We start from the raw sequence: 16,278 nt of genomic DNA on the forward strand, positions 1-16,278 counted from the left end.
AAGGTTCTCGCTAGATTATTGATATAGGTAAGCCCAGTACCCACAGATCCATACCATATAAGTTTCAGGAATAGTGTCAAATGAAGACATGGGAAGAACACTTTATAACTATCACAGGAGCAAAGTACAAGGAAACATTAACTCAGCCAGACCACCTGGAACCTCTGACAGGGCATGGATAACAATCACCAGATAGTGAAGATTCCTGGAGATTGACAGCTTATGGGAACAATGTCACAAGGCCCATTGCACTTCAACTATACTATGTATGAACCAACTGTGGGATGGGAAAAGGCTGTGACCCATACTACTCCTCATCTTATCATTGATGACTAGTGTCAGTGGGTAGAAATGAAATTGTCTTGTGTGTTACCTGTGTCTTACCAGCCTGTATGTATTTTAGAACTGGAAAATTATCTTACCTTCCCTAAATGTGGGATGTTAGTTCATACAGTACATTATAAAAATTAAGACATATGTCTATTGATTAAAAAGTATGCCTGGGAACAAACAAAGCCACAAAGAGTGTAGAATGAAAAAAAAATAGATCTTTTCAACAATTTTCCATGATGTCATAGGAAAAAGGGTATCTAATATTATCACTATTTGAGAAATCCAACCAGAATTAAATCTAAGAAAAAAATAAATCCATGCAAATATTACAGTCTTACTAAGAGTAAAAAAAAAAAAGATTAATAAAAGAATGTCAAAGAGCTTTCTATCTAATAAGAAAAGCAAAAAATATATATGTAGTAGAATTTCAAATAAAATAAGAAATTTTAAATATATAAAACAAATAAAGTTCAACAATAGAACTATGAAGCATTGACAGTGTCCTTAGGTTTCATTTGCATGACGCCTTCCTTTCAGCCCCAATATTTACAGTTATCCAATCACAAAATGCAGTCATTTAGATATTTGTGATATGTATATAATCACAGTGAAACTTATTTCTACCTTTGCACTTGTTTTCAATTTTCAGCAAGTTTCTATTCATTCAGAATCACAGAAATGCTTAATTTATAATTAATGTTATCATGAAAATTTCTGTATGTTCACAGCACATAACCATGCATTTAATATTAAAAAGACGAGAATCTTCAGGGTTTCTTATCTTTTGATTCCAGCACTATGTGTGGTATTATCCTTTTAAACAGCGGTTGCCATTAATGTAGTATTTACATTTAAATCTTGTGTAATTATAATTGTTCTCCTTTACTAAATAATTTATTATATTATTACTCATGTCTATGTGTGTGTGCGGGTGTACATGATGTGTGTTTATGTGAGCGCAGGCATAAAGTATCCTCCAGGTTCACAGGACAAATTTCAGAATATGGCTTTCTCTTTCCATTGTGGGATCCAGTTTAGGTGACTAAGTATGAACAGTGAGTACATTTACCTGTACAGTGATCTGGCCAACCATATCTATTTGTTTTTGCTAATGTATAAGGGGATTAATCTGAATATATACGTGGGATTCCCTGTGATGATTCTACTAAGATATATTATAATGTTCAATTTAGCTTGTGTACAAGAATTGCCATAAGCATCTGTCATTTCTCCAGAATGAAAACTTTCAGAATTTGGCCCCTTGTCTCTGAAATATCAATAAGCTTCTGAAGTGGAGTTACCATGCTTTGAATTACCAAAGCATAACTTGTTACTTGTAATAGATACCCAGTACCAAATGATCAAAATTTTCCATTTCCTCCTTTTTCTCGCCAGCTTCAAGACTTCATCATTCTACTTACCTCTTCTCTGACATCTTTAATAAATGGATTCCACATATCAATGAAATAACATGGTATTTGTTATTCTCTGGTTAGCCTAAACTCTTTCATTTAAGTTGATGAACTTTTCATTTTAATCTCAGTATCTCAAGTAGCAGCTTTTTTATTTATCCTGTATAGTATAATATGATTTCATTTTATATACACACCATAATGCCTCATCTATCCATTTTTGGAAGGATGGTACGCTTTCTATAATAAATCTGATATTTATTTGCTGTTTTTCTTATTAATAATTTGCATGAATAGATTATTAAAAATTTAAATATTGCTTAAGTATTGATTCTTTTGATTCATTTTCTGTGGGTTGGTTGAAACTTGCTTTTATATGAACCATAATATAAATCAAAATGACTCTTTTTTGTATGTTTAAACTGATTTATTGAGGTGATGCAGAAAAGAGCATCATCCCAATAAGTAAAAAGGTATAAATATTTTTATTTATATAAAGCATATGTCTAAGTCTATAGACAAACTTAATTTTTGAGGTTTAAACTATACAAGAACAGAAAATCCTACTTAATTCTCATGGATATCATGTTCAAAATAAATCATAATGAAACTCAGAACAAGTAAAAAGTGAATAAGATATATTTGATGATTCTTTTGTGACATTTCCTTCAATATTTTCATCATCAACCTTCACTTTCCTACTGAAGACTTATAATACATGTGAGAGAGGTCCATTTTATAATTACTAATATTTCAGAAATTTGTCTCTAAACAGTCAATAATTAGAATGTCCAGTCTAAAAACAGATTACAGATTGGGAAAAGATCTTCACCAACCCTATATCTGACAGAGGGCTAATATTTAGAATGAAATAAGAACTCAAGAAGTTAAACAGCAACAAATAAAGTAATCCAATTTTAAAAATGGCGTACAGAGCTTAACAGAGAATTCTCAATAAAAGAATATTAAATGGCTGAGAAACACTTAAATAGATGCTCAACATCCTTAGACAACAGAGAAATACAAATCAAAATGACCCTGAGAATTCACCTTACACATATCAGAATGGCTAAGAAAAAAAAAAAACAAAAAACAAAAAAACAAAAAAACTCAAGTAACAACACATGCTGGAGAGGATGTGGAGAAAGGGGAATCCTCCTCCATTGATGGTGGGAATGCAAACTTGTACAACCACTTTGGAAATCAATCTAGCACTTTCCTAGACAATTAGTAATAGTGCTACCTGAAGATCCAGCTACACCACTCCTAGACACATATCCAAAATATGCTCAAGTACACAACAAAAATATTTGATCAACCATGTTTCTAGCAGCTTTATTTGTAATGCAGAACTTGTAGACAACCCAGATGCCACTCAACTGAGGAATGGATACAGAAATTGTGGTACATTAACACAATACTACTAAGCAATTAAAAACAAGGAAATGATTAAATTTGCAGGCAAATGGTGGGATCTGGAAAAGATCATCCTGAGTGAGGTATCCCAGAAGCAGAAAGACACACAGGGTATATACTCACTTATTATAAGTAGATATTAGACATATAATATAGGATAAACGTACTAAAATCTGTACACCTAAAGAAGCTAAGCAAGAAGGAAGAGTCTGAGTAAAATGATCAATCCTCACTCAAAAAGGCAAATGGGATGGAAATCAGAAGAGGGAGAAAACAGGAAACAGGACAGGAGCCTACCACAGAAGGCCTCTGAAAGACTCTACCCAGCAAGGTATCAAAGCAGATGCTATGACCCATAGCCAACCTTTTGCAGAGTGCAAGGAATCACGATAAAAGGGGGAGATAGAAAGACCTGGAGGGACAGGAGCATCACAATGAGAGCACAAAATTAAAAAAATAAATAAATAAATCTGGCCACAAGGATCTTTTTTTTCCATTTTTTTGTTTTTATTTTAATTTTTTATTAATTACACTTTATTCATTTTGTATCCCCCCATAAGCCCCTCCCTCCTCCCCTCCCGATCCCACCCTCCCTCCCCTTTCTGCATGCATGCCACTCCCCAAGTCCACTGATAGGGGAAGTTCTCCTCTCCTTTCTGATCTTAGTCTATCAGTTCTCATCAAAATTGGCTGCATTGTCCTCTACCGTGGCCTGGTAAGGCTGCTCCCCCCTCAAGGGGAGGTGATCAAAGAGCAGGCCAATCAAATTATGTCAGAGGCAGTCCCTCTTCCCATTACTATGTAACCCACTTGGACACTGAACTGCCATGGGCTACATCTGTGCAGGAGTTCTAGGTTATCTCCACGAATAGTCCTTGGTTGGAGTATGAGTCTCTAGGAAGTTCCCTGTGTTCAAATTATCTTGTTCTGTTGCTCTTCTTGTGGAGTTCCCGTCCCCTCCAGCTCTTACTATTTCCCACTTCTTACATAAAATTCCATTCACTCTGCCCATCAGTTGGCCATCAGGCTCAGCATCTGCTTTGACAGTCTATACTGCAGAGGCTTTCAGAGACCACAAGGATCTTTTTTGAGACTGATATTCCAATGAAGGACAATCCACGAAAATCACCTAGAAGCCCTTTACAGATGTAGCCCATGGAAGCTCAGTGTCCAAGTGGACTCTCTAGATATGGGAACAGGGACTGTCTCTGATATGAACTCAGTGACTTGCTCTTTGATCACCTCCCCCTGATGAGGAAGCAGCCTTACCAGGCCACAGAGGAATACAATGCAGCCAGTCCTGATGAGAGCTGAAAGGCTAGGGTAAGAAGGAAGAGGAGGGGGTCTTCTCCTATCAGTGGACTTTGAAAGTAGCATAGGAGGAGTTGTGGGAAAGAGAATGGTGTTGGGAGGGGATGAGGGAGGGGGCTAGAGCTGGGATACAAAGTTAATAAACTGTAATTAATTAAAATAAATAAATTTATTTTTTAAAAAGTCTATTACTGAATTTAAATATGCTAACTTCACATTTCAAAACTAAGTCTCCTCATTTTTTATTATGTTAATGTTTCAGTTGATAAGTCTATGTCTATCACTTAGTCTCTTCTAGTAGAAATCACTGGAAGTGTTGTTAGAAGCTTTAATCAATATAGCTTTTAGATTCATTTATTTTAAATTTCTTCCCATGGTAAGTCATGGATTTTTCACTAAAAGCAGGCTTTGGATAGACTGCCAACATTTTTCTTGATATAATGCCTCCTACACTCTGTTTAATGTTGTTGAGAAATGCATCCATTTACCCAGAATGTTCTAAATCTGACATATGCTCCACAGTTGCCCACACTGATAGATGGTGTTAACTACAGGGATAGGGTGTTTTCAGGGTAACCAAGATAGCCTTAAGTTGAATTAGTATAAATTGGCTTGTCCTTGTTCATTTCAAAACCAATACCTAACAAGGGAGATTGCTTCCACTCACTGAAAGCCACTGCAAAGAGTACTCCTCACAGGTAATTAATTTCCCCTGGCTTGGCAAAGGCAGAGCATCTGTGCAAACCTCTCCACAGGGTACTGCGCTGTAGAAAATACTGCGCTAGCAGTGCTGCAGGCCAACACAAACCAGAGGCACAGACAGTAGACTCTCTAACATAAAGATCTGCCAGCTAAGCCATGTTCATTTTGCTTTTCAGCCCTCACAGATTTTGGAAGACTGTATTCTCACTCAAGCTTCTGGGAGTTTTATCTAAAAGGACAACACATCAGCTCATTAACAGAAGTCTAGGGTTGAAATCTATCTCTAGAAGCCAGACAAATTCAATTTCCAATGAATCTATTTTCATTATCTTGGATGATGCTATTTCACATGCTTAAGCCCCATGACGATTTTTACTTTTCAATTCCTATTTACCCTATGGTAGCTCCTTCTGCATTGGGTTATCCTTATTCTCCTTCAAGTGCATAGTTGTGGCTCAATGAGAATTTTGAATTATATGTATATATTTTACCTGCCTTCAAAAAAGCAAAAGCATGCCTTGTTTGTTTTTTGTTTTGTTTTGTTTTGTTTGTAGATAATTCTGACCAGATTAGGTTTGTCAAATGGAAAGAAGGGATATGTTTTACCTAACAGACTTCTCTGTTGCTATCAATGCCTTTTGTTGCTTCATTACTGGTAGCTTGTGTTAGTGTCTGGCCGACTCTGCCTCCCTCTTCCCTTAGGAGTTTGTCACAATACTTCTAGACCTGTTTGTTAAAACAGGACCATGTCATTCCCTTTCAGAAGCAGTCAAAGATATGAAAAGGATTAATTTGGATAGTAGCAAAGATTCCTCCAAACCATGTTAAATGTAAAGCTCGTAGGTAATTAGTTGTATCTTATTGAAAGAGACAGGGAAGATACATAAGATACATACTGAGAGTATTATGTGGTAGCATATATTATAGGTTAGCTTCATTTGAGAACCTTTTAAAGGTATTTTTATTAATTTTTTTGTGCTAAGAAATGTATAATTTAACCTTTGCTTACTCTGTTGCTGCTCTTCTTTTCAGAATTACTGAATCTAATTGATACTTCATATAATCACGTAAGCTTTTCCACTTGGGTATTGATGTTATTCTATTGATGATCCTGGTTTTATTTGTTTATGTGGATCATGTATTCTAAGTTCATGAAAATAGTTTATAGGGATGTTATTACTATTATATATTCACCAAACAGTTTAACATGCATGTTTTCACTCACACAATTGTGTATGCATGAAAACATTTCCTTCTCAGTATTATGTGTAACTTTTTTCTTAATAAACATTTTTTTTTCTCAAAAAATAAATTAGGAAGAGATGGAATGGAAAAATGTGCTTTGGCTGGCTCAAAACTAAAATGACAAAGAAAAATACCACTAGAACAGCAGTGATCACCTCAGCAACCCCAAGTTGCAGCAAGTATTTCATTACTTTTCCTTTTTACTTCTCCATTTCATTCGCAAGATCTAGCACAAACCATTATACCTGCTTTAAAAGGAAATGCTAGTGATATGTTATGACTTTTCAAGGAGCTATCTGAAATTAGCTCCTAACTAGGAATGCATTTACTTTCTCTCTCTCTCTTTTTTTTTCAGAGTAATTGTTTCAATGTAGGACTTTTAGTGTAACATTATTCCCTACTTAAAAATCAGGGAAAGAGAGAGAGAGTTGGGGAGAAAGACAGGAGTAAGGAAAGAAGGAAGGAAAAAAGGAAAGTTCCACTCTTTGGGCAGAATGCCAGAATCCTTATGGAAGAAGAGGGAGATAGAAAGACCTGGAGGGGACAGAAACTCCACAAGGAGAAAAACAGAGCCAAAATACCGGGCAAAGTGGGGCCTGCAGAGACGAGTACTCCAACTAAGGACCATGAAGAGGACCTCTTGTTCAATGAAAGCCTATTGGCTGCTTAGTTTGCAAGTGGAATCCCTAATAAAGGGAACAGGGCTGTCCTCTAACATGAGCTCAATGGCCAGCTCTTTGATCACCTTGCCCTGGGATTGCAGCCTTGCCAGGCCACAGAGGAAGATGATGCACCCAGCCTTGATGAGCCTGATAAGCTAGGGTCAGATAGAAGGAGAGGAGGTCCTCCCCTATCAGGGGACTAGAGAAAGGGCATGGGGGAAGAAAAAGAGGGTGGGTGGGACTGGGAGGAGATGAGGGAGGGGGCTGCAGCAGGGATACAAAGTGAATAAAAATTGTAATAAATAAATGTATAAATAAAATAAAAGTAAACAATTATAGACTTGTAATTAAAACCAAAAAACTGAATTAGGTATTAAGTCACAATAATTGTTTTCAATATATAAATCATGTTTCTGTATTATTGAACTCTCATAAATTAAATAGATATTTGGGTCATATATTTGCTAGTATAAAAATGTGTTTGATTTCAGTGTTCTATGACTAAAACTAGGGAATCACATTCATAAATAATTTTCTTAGCTAACAACTTTTCTAAAGTTAAAGCATTAAGAAAAAGCTAAGAAAATCTGGGCTCAGGGGGCCTTGCAGAGACTGATGATGAATCAACCAAGAATCATGCCTGGAGAGGATATAGTCCCCCTGCTCAGATGTTGCCCACATGCTGCTCAGTCTCCACAGGGGTTCCCTAGAAAAGGAAGCAAGGGCCTTCTCTGGCATGAACTTGGTTTCCTGCTATTTGTTGGTTGCCTGTTATTTGATCACCAACCCTGGTGAAGTGGCCTTACCAAGCCACAGAGAAAGAGCATCCAGACAGCCCTGATGAGACCTAATAGGCCTAGACAGGTCAGATAGAAGGAAGGAGAAGTTCCCCTATCAGTGGACTAGGGGAGGGCTGTAGGGAGGGAAGGGGAAAATAGGGTTGGATTGAGAGGAGATGAGAGAGGGGCAACAGTCCAGATACAAAATGAATAAATTATAATAAATAATAATAATAATGAAAAAAATAAAGAAAATATAAAAAAGAAAAAGAAAAAGAATAGCTAAACTTATCAGCAGAAAAATATATTTATTGTGCAACATTACCTTAAGTATAGATGTGATCTTTTATTTCTTTACAATTTATTTTTTAATTTATTTATTTTTTATTAAAAATAATTTATTCATTTGTATCCCAGCTGAAACCCCCATTCTCATCCCCTCCCAATCCCATCCTCCCTCCCTCTTCTTCTCCCATACCCTTTCCCCAGTCCACTGACAGGGGAGGTTTTCCTCACTTCTATCTGACCCTAGCCTATCAGGTCTCATCAGGACTGGCTGCATTGTCTTCTTCTGTGGCCTGGTAAGGCTGCTCCCCCCCCTCAGGGGAAGGTCATCAAAAAGCTAGCCACTGAAGTACAGACTCCAGGAACTTACAGCAAAGGTTACAGATAAGCAGATGTCTAGAAGTCAGCATGAGAACATATCCATCTGACAGAGGGCTAATATCCAGACTATATAAAGAACTTGACCAGAACAAATTAAGTAATCCAATTAAAAAATGGGGTACAGAGCTAAACAGAGAATTTTCAATAGAGGAATATTGAATGGCAGTCAAACACTTAAAGAAATGCTCAACATCCTTAGTCATCAGGGAAATGCAAGTCAAAATGACCCTGAGATTTCCCCTTACACCCATCAAAATGGCTAAGATCAAAAACTTTAGTCAAAACACATGCTGGAGAGGATGTGGAGAAAGGGGAATCCTCCTCCATTGATGGTGGGAATGAAAACTTGTACAACCACTTTGGAAATCAATCTGGCACTTTCTTAGACAATTAGGAATAGTGCTACCTGAAGATCCAGCTATACCACTCCTAGGCACATATCCAAAATATGCTCAAGTACACAACAAAAATATTTGATCAACCATGTTTCTAGCAGCTTTATTTGTAATGCAAGAACTTGTAGACAACCCAGATGCCACTCAACTGAGGAATGGATACAGAAATTGTGGTACATTAACACAATACTACTAAGCAATTAAAAACAAGGAAATGATTAAATTTGCAGGCAAATGGTGGGATCTGGAAAAGATCATCCTGAGTGAGGTATCCCAGAAGCAGAAAGACACACAGGGTATATACTCACTTATTATAAGTGGATATTAGACATATAATATAGGATAAACGTACTAAAATCTGTACACCTAAAGAAGCTAAGCAAGAAGGAAGAGTCTGAGTAAAATGATCAATCCTCACTCAAAAAGGCAAATGGGATGGAAATCAGAAGAGGGAGAAAACAGAAAACAGGACAGGAGCCTACCACAGAAGGCCTCTGAAAGACTCTACCCAGCAAGGTATCAAAGCAGATGCTGAGACTCATAACCAAACTTTGGGCAAAGAACAGGGAATCTTATAAAAGAAAGGGGAGATAGAAAGACCTGGAGGGGACAGTAGCTCCATAAGGAAAGCAACAGAACCAAAAAATTTGGGCACAGTGGTCTTTTCTGATGCTGATTCTCCAACCAAGAACCATGCATGGAAAAAACCTGGAAGTCCTTTACAGATGTAGCCCATGGCAGCTCAGTCTCCAAGTGGGTTCCATAGTAATGGGAACAGGGACTGTCTCTGACATGAACTCAGTGGCTGGCCTTTGATCATCTCTTCCTATGGGGGGCAGAGCCTTGCCAGGCCACAAAGGAAGAAGAAGCAGCTATTGCTGGTGAGAGCTAATAGGCTAGGGTTAGATGAAAAGGGAGGAGAACTCCCCTATCAGTGGACTTGGAGAGGGGTATGGGAGGAGATGAGGGAGGGAGCGTGGGATTGGGAGGGAAAGGGTTACAACTATGATACAAAGTATATAAACTGTAATTAAAATAAAAAATAAAAATAAAAAGGGAGAAAAAGAAAATCATAGAAGAAAAATTTCCCAACTTAAAGAGATATCCATAAACATACATACAAGAGGCCTACAGAATACCAAATAGACTAGACCTAAAAATAAATAAATAAATAAATAAATAAATAAATAAATAAAAAGAAAAACCACTCCATGTCACAGAATCTTCAAAACACTAAATCTACAGAACAAAGAAAAAATATTAAAGCAAAAAAAAAAAAAGAAAAAGTCCAAGTAACATATAAAGGTAGTCCCATAAGAATCACACTAGACTTCTCAACAGAAATTATGAAAGCCAGAAGGGCCTGGGCAGATGTCATGAAGATTCTAAGAGACCACAGATGCCAACCCAGACTACTATACCGAGCAAAGATTTTAATCAACATAGATGGAGAAAACAAAATGTTCCATGACAAAACTAGACTTAAACACTTACCTACACAGCAACCCAGCCCTACTGTAGATACTAAAAGGAAAACTCCAACCCAAGGAGACCAACTACAGACAAGAAAACACAGGTGTAGATAACTTCTTTACAAACAAGGCAGGAAACATTGTGGTTAGTATTCAATCTGTTGATTGAAAATAAATAACACAACCAATTACACCTGAAACAATAGCCCCCAGTAGGAGGGATACTGTCTATCATGCATCAATCTTTCGTGCTTTTAAATTTTACCATGTGTGCCTGAAGGTATTCAAATTTAGTAAATGTAAATGTGAGGTGTAATAAAAGCATAGTGAATAAAAAAATGTAAAAGATTAAAATTTAGAAAGTTTTTTTTCAAGATTCTCTGTTCAATTATAAGGTCATGGGCCATAAAACAGAAATCTCAAAATAAATTAATAAAGCATGAACTAGCGGTAGAGGAATAAATAAAGAATACATAGGGAAGTGCTACACTAAAAAAAGATATGTTATTTGTCAAATGTGTATTTTATGCTACAACTTTTATAATGAACTTGTTTTTAAATAATTCAGTAATGATATTTTCTATATTAAACGTAGTCCGCTAACATGACTTTCGGCATGAAACCAATAGCAGGCTGCTTCCTAACTGCATTAATCTTACACAGTCAGTAGCAATAATAAGGAAAGTTATTATTAACACTTGTCTTTATTCACTGTTAGTAACATACATGTTTGTATTGGAGGCATCCTGGCCTTACAAGTGTGCTGCTAAAGTAACCGATGTTTAAGAAGTATCTCCATGCATGGTACTTGGTTGGAGTATGAATCCCTGCACAGATGTAGCCCATGGCAGTTTAGCGTCCAAGTGGGTTACATAGTAATGGGAAGAGGGACTGCCTCTGACATAATCTGATTGGCCTGCTCTTTGATCACCTCCCCTTGAGGGGGGAGAAGCCTTACCAGTCCACAGAAGATATGCAGCCACTCCTGATGAGACCTAATTGACTAGGATCAGAAGGAAGGAAAAGAAGACCTCCCCTATCAGTGGACTTGGGGAGAGGCATGCATGCAGAGGGTGGAGGAAGGGAGGGATTGGGACGGGAGGAGGGAGGGAACCACAGGGGGGATACAAAGTGAATAAAGTATAATTAATAAAAATAAATATTAAAATTAAATTTAAAAAGAAGTATCTCATATCCCCTTCCTTCAATATAATTTCACTTACTAACCTGACAATAACTGACATGCAGTTGAAATTAAGGCAAACCAATGCTGCTTATAAAAATAAACTCTTCTGTATATGGAAATTTGGTGCAAATACATTCCAGAGAGCAATAATAGGTGTCTCTTATAACACATACACACAACACACACTCATATATGTGTGTGTGTGTGTATATATATATATATAATATATATTATTTGAAAGACAGAAAAATAGTTCCAATAAAACCATAAAAATTGAAAAATGGCAAATCAATAGTTTAAAAAGATTTATTTTCAGGAAAAAAAATCTTAAATTCTGTATCCTATAAACCTAATCCAGGAAACAATATATTTATCTGGCTTACTAGATTTTAGGAAAGTCATAGACCAATTTATAGCAGTTTTGTCATTGTTATATGAAGTATACTGTGTTTTGCATTTTGCCAAGCATTCAATATTCTAACTACAGTTCATTTTCCTCCATGCAATTCCCATTTCTTTTTATTTTTCTAATGTCTATTTTTATAGACATATCAATTTGAAACAAAACAGAAGCTGTTCCATTCCATAAATCAGCCAATCCCACTAAATAATCTTTATAAACCAACACATTCCACCTATAGCCTTCAGTTGTCATAACTCACTTAAACAGTTTGATTCACAACCATTCTGAATCTGTTTATGTCCAATTGGAATCTGTTCATTTAGTCACAAAATTATTATTATTATTAATTACAATTTATTTATTTTGTATCCCAGCTGTAGCCACTTCCCTCATAGCCTCCCTGTCTTCCCCTCCCTCTCTTCCCCCCTTTTTGTCCCTCCCCTAGTCCATTGATAGGGGAGGTCCTCCATCTGACCCTAGCCTATCATGTCTCATCAGACCTGCCTGGAACGTTTTTTTTTCTTCTTTTTTTTTTCTGCTGCCTAATAAGGCCACCAGACCAGGGGGAGGTGATTAAAGAGCAAACAAAATTACTGTGTTAGCTTTTACATTGTCTAGGCCACAAAGTTGCAAATGTATCTTGCAATGTTTGCAAATCACTAGCAAGAAAGCAAATCAGAAAAATTCAAAAGGATATAAGGTATCAACATAAAAAAAAAAAACTATTAGACTTTTCATCTCCAGGAAACTTGGACTCAAATATATATATATATATTTATATATTTATATATTTATATATATATATTGGAAACAATAATGAACAACCAGCAGGTCACAACATTACCAGTAAGCCTCCCTGACGTGTTTTTAAACTTACTGGCAATGATGAGACTAAAAGTGTGCAACTTACTTCTGGAGCCTGAAGAGTTCCTCACTACCATGAAGGAGTCAGCGCTCGGCCTGGCTGCTGCAGAAGACTGGCAAGGTGAACGCATCTCCAATGCTGGTTCTGAGAATTGTGTCAGAAGGAAGGGTTGTCATCTACTACATTTCTTCTCAACAACTGGCTGAATGGATACAGGGACTCTTCAGAGGAAGCAAACAGAACAAAGAAACTCCATCAAAAACTGTTTTAAAAGTACCTGGAATTTATTGCTGTTAACTGCATGTCCAATTCCAACCCATTTTAGAATGCTCACAAATTAGAATTCACTTATATTTGCATAAAAAACTTTGCAATGGAAATGTGCAATATGTTCTCATTCCAAGAATTATGTCAACACTCTGCTTTTAATTTTTTGGAAGGCGTATCCTGTTTTTGAAACTATAGGTAGTTTAAATGATCATAAACCACATAATGGTGTTATAACTCACAGTATGTTTAGTTATGGCTTGCTATATGACAGGTATACATGCACATGACATTAGATTTCAAAATGAGCAAATCTCAAATAGCCCTGTCTGGTCCTCAAGGAAAACAAAATTACTTTATGTTAACTGTATTTATTTTTTAAAAGACAAAAATCTATCCATTGCAACACATGCAATTTTACAGATAAGGTACATTTAGACATGTTACATACATAGAATTTTAAGTTTACAATAGTATTTTTAAAGGGTTTGAGCTGTGATTATTTCTTCTCCTTTCTGAAGATTGTGTGGGATGCAATGTTTAACTTTTTTCATTTGTATATTTGTATGTTCGTTCCAGCTGATATTCAGACCCAACACTTTTAAAGATGTACAACTAATTTATAAAATACCTTTAAAATGATTAAAAGAATTTTAATATGATTTAGACTGCAATAACTATCCACAGAAGCACAGATTATTTTCAAAATCTGACAATAAATGATGAATATAAGATGAAACAAATATGGTTTGCTCATAAACTTCAAGGGTGCTCAGTTTTTCTTCCCACAATCCTGTCTTAAGTCTACTAGATCCTACTCAAGCTGTGGAGCTGATCATTTGTGAGCTTCCCTGTAGGAATTTCTAATACCAACATCCAATATGACTGCTCTAAGAAAGAACTCTGCCTGTATTACTTCCTGTACTCATTTTTATTCTATGCTCTTTTCAAAATTGTAGGTCAAAGGGGCTTTATTATCTCTTGATTTCAGAAAGATATTTGACAAAAAAATCTCAAAAATACTTATGGCTTAATTTTTAAATATTTTATTAATTGAGAAGTTCATATAAAATATCTTAATCATATACATGGTTTAATTTACAAATAACACTAAGTCATCTCATGAATTTCCATGTCTGGGAAAAAGAAAAGTATTTCTATTCCTTTCCTTGGATAACTGTATTGATGATTCCTTCTTCCTTTTTTTTTTTTTTTTAAAAAAAAGCTGAGTAAATTTTAAATCAATCAAATCATATAAATGGAACAATTTTATTTTAAAATGTATTCTACTGTTTCTAAATAGGTGCTGAGATGGCCTCCACAGGGTGACCTGCATGCACAAGGTTAGACAAGACAAAATGACAGTATGCACAGAGGAGAGCCTTATAAAGCCCCACTATAAGAGAAGTTTTAGCCAATGATGGCTTCAGGGGAACAGCATTTTCTTTAGAAATTCATCTGCTGAACATTTAGCCTTGATCCAGTATAAAGTCTTACACCCATGAGCACATAGACAGAATCAAGTGGTCAAGTGTGTTTACAAAATGAGCACATTATATTGAAGGGAAAAATCATGGTGGGATGCGGAAGAGATTGGAGAGAGGGAATCATGACTGTGTATGATTAGACACCCTATATGTATGCATTAAAATGATGGGAAAGTTATGACAAACTTGAAGCTAAGAAAAGCTAGTGAATTTCAAGATCTACATGTTGTTAGCTCTGTCACTGCTCTGCAAATTACACATGATACAAGATCAATAAACACTATTTCTATATCAGGATTTTGAACGCTGAAATTTTTATTTTAATGCTAAAATTTTCAGAAACACTGAAAATGAAAGCATGTTTACTGTAAAACTATAAAATAGTAAATACAGCTTATTTCAGTATTTTTGTGAATCAGATGAATGTTATATCATTGTAAGTTAATATTATAAAACATGATTCTTATGGAATCATAGCTAGGATATACCTCACATATAACTGCAAGTCAATTATACCCCAACAAATATAACATAGCTATTGTGTGTTTGTTCGTTTATTATTTCCATAAATATCTTAAACTAATTTATATTTGTATGTGCTTGATTGATAAGGAGCTTAAAAAGTGAGTCTCCTCTCCCTCCAAAGAAAAACATCCTTATCAGTGTATGTAGGTTCTTACATACACATGAGGTTACTATAAACATTTTTCCTTCTTTCATTTAATATATATTAAAGAACATTAATCCATTTTGTTTAATATAGACAAAGTATCTATTTCATTAGTGCAAATAAATCAGTTCCCTAAAATGTAATACTTGAAAAATATCATTTTACACATTGTTAAAGTAGAAATGATAGACTCAATTCTGTATGCATACATTTCATACTTGTTTGTGAATGCATGCACAAACACTAGAAATAAAATGTTTAGGGCACAAATTGACCTTGTCCCTGAAGTTTTTTGTCATAGCCCTGCCTCTTTAGTAAGGACATGGTATACAGTAAAATTACGTTTGAGTTCTGTTATTGTGTCTTATTGCATTGTGGCAACCAATACAAATGTTTCAGACTGTCATCCTAATCCACAGGGAGGAATTACTGGAGGTCAAGAGAATTCTAATTTTCAAAGCATGAACAATACAGAAAATGGGGTACTATTCACTTAAACTCCATTTTCTTTTTCAGGGAAAGATCCATTTATGTGGGATACACATTTTATTTCTTGTAATAAATTTTATTAAGAATTTACTAATTGCCACAGATTACAAACCATATGTTTCCTTACGTTTCCAAAGAATCATTCCAAGAATCAAAGTATGTGATTACATGTTCTCTGTGACTGCCATATTAAGCAAATACAGAAAATTCAACTAACCTTGGGCAAGGTCATGTAGGACCTAATGAAATTAAACTGTCTTCTAGAACCAGCTTCCTCCACAAGATGCCTTACACAGCATGATGTAAATAAAGATTCCATTAAGCCATTCATTAAAGGATTGTGTTTTAGTCTGAATGTATGTTCTCCAGAGTTCTACACATTAAATTTTTAGTGCCCAGGGTTGTAATCTCAGAAACTGCCTGGGCCATCAAGAGATGGGTCCTGGCATGAGTTCATTCAGTTATTGAGACAATCCGTGGTGTCTTCCCTGCAACTTTCTCTCTTTCCTTCCTTCCTC

The 16,278-nt window shown here is 35.7% G+C and overlaps 1 protein-coding gene across 2 annotated transcripts in view; it reads right to left on the reverse strand.

Annotated features, from left to right (window-relative positions):
* Positions 1–16,278, reverse strand: part of Lrfn5 (leucine rich repeat and fibronectin type III domain containing 5) — a 321,290-nt gene that overhangs the window by 169,204 nt on the left and 135,808 nt on the right. For both annotated transcript variants that reach the window (XM_055595431.1, XM_055595430.1), the window contains exon 2: positions 12,893–13,068. The gene's annotated coding sequence lies outside the window, so the exon portion shown is untranslated. The remainder of the gene's footprint in view (positions 1–12,892; positions 13,069–16,278) is intronic.

Source organism: Psammomys obesus, unplaced genomic scaffold (assembly GCF_907164565.1).
Source record: "Psammomys obesus unplaced genomic scaffold, mPsaObe1.curated_primary_1811, whole genome shotgun sequence".
NCBI lineage: Eukaryota > Metazoa > Chordata > Mammalia > Rodentia > Muridae > Psammomys > Psammomys obesus.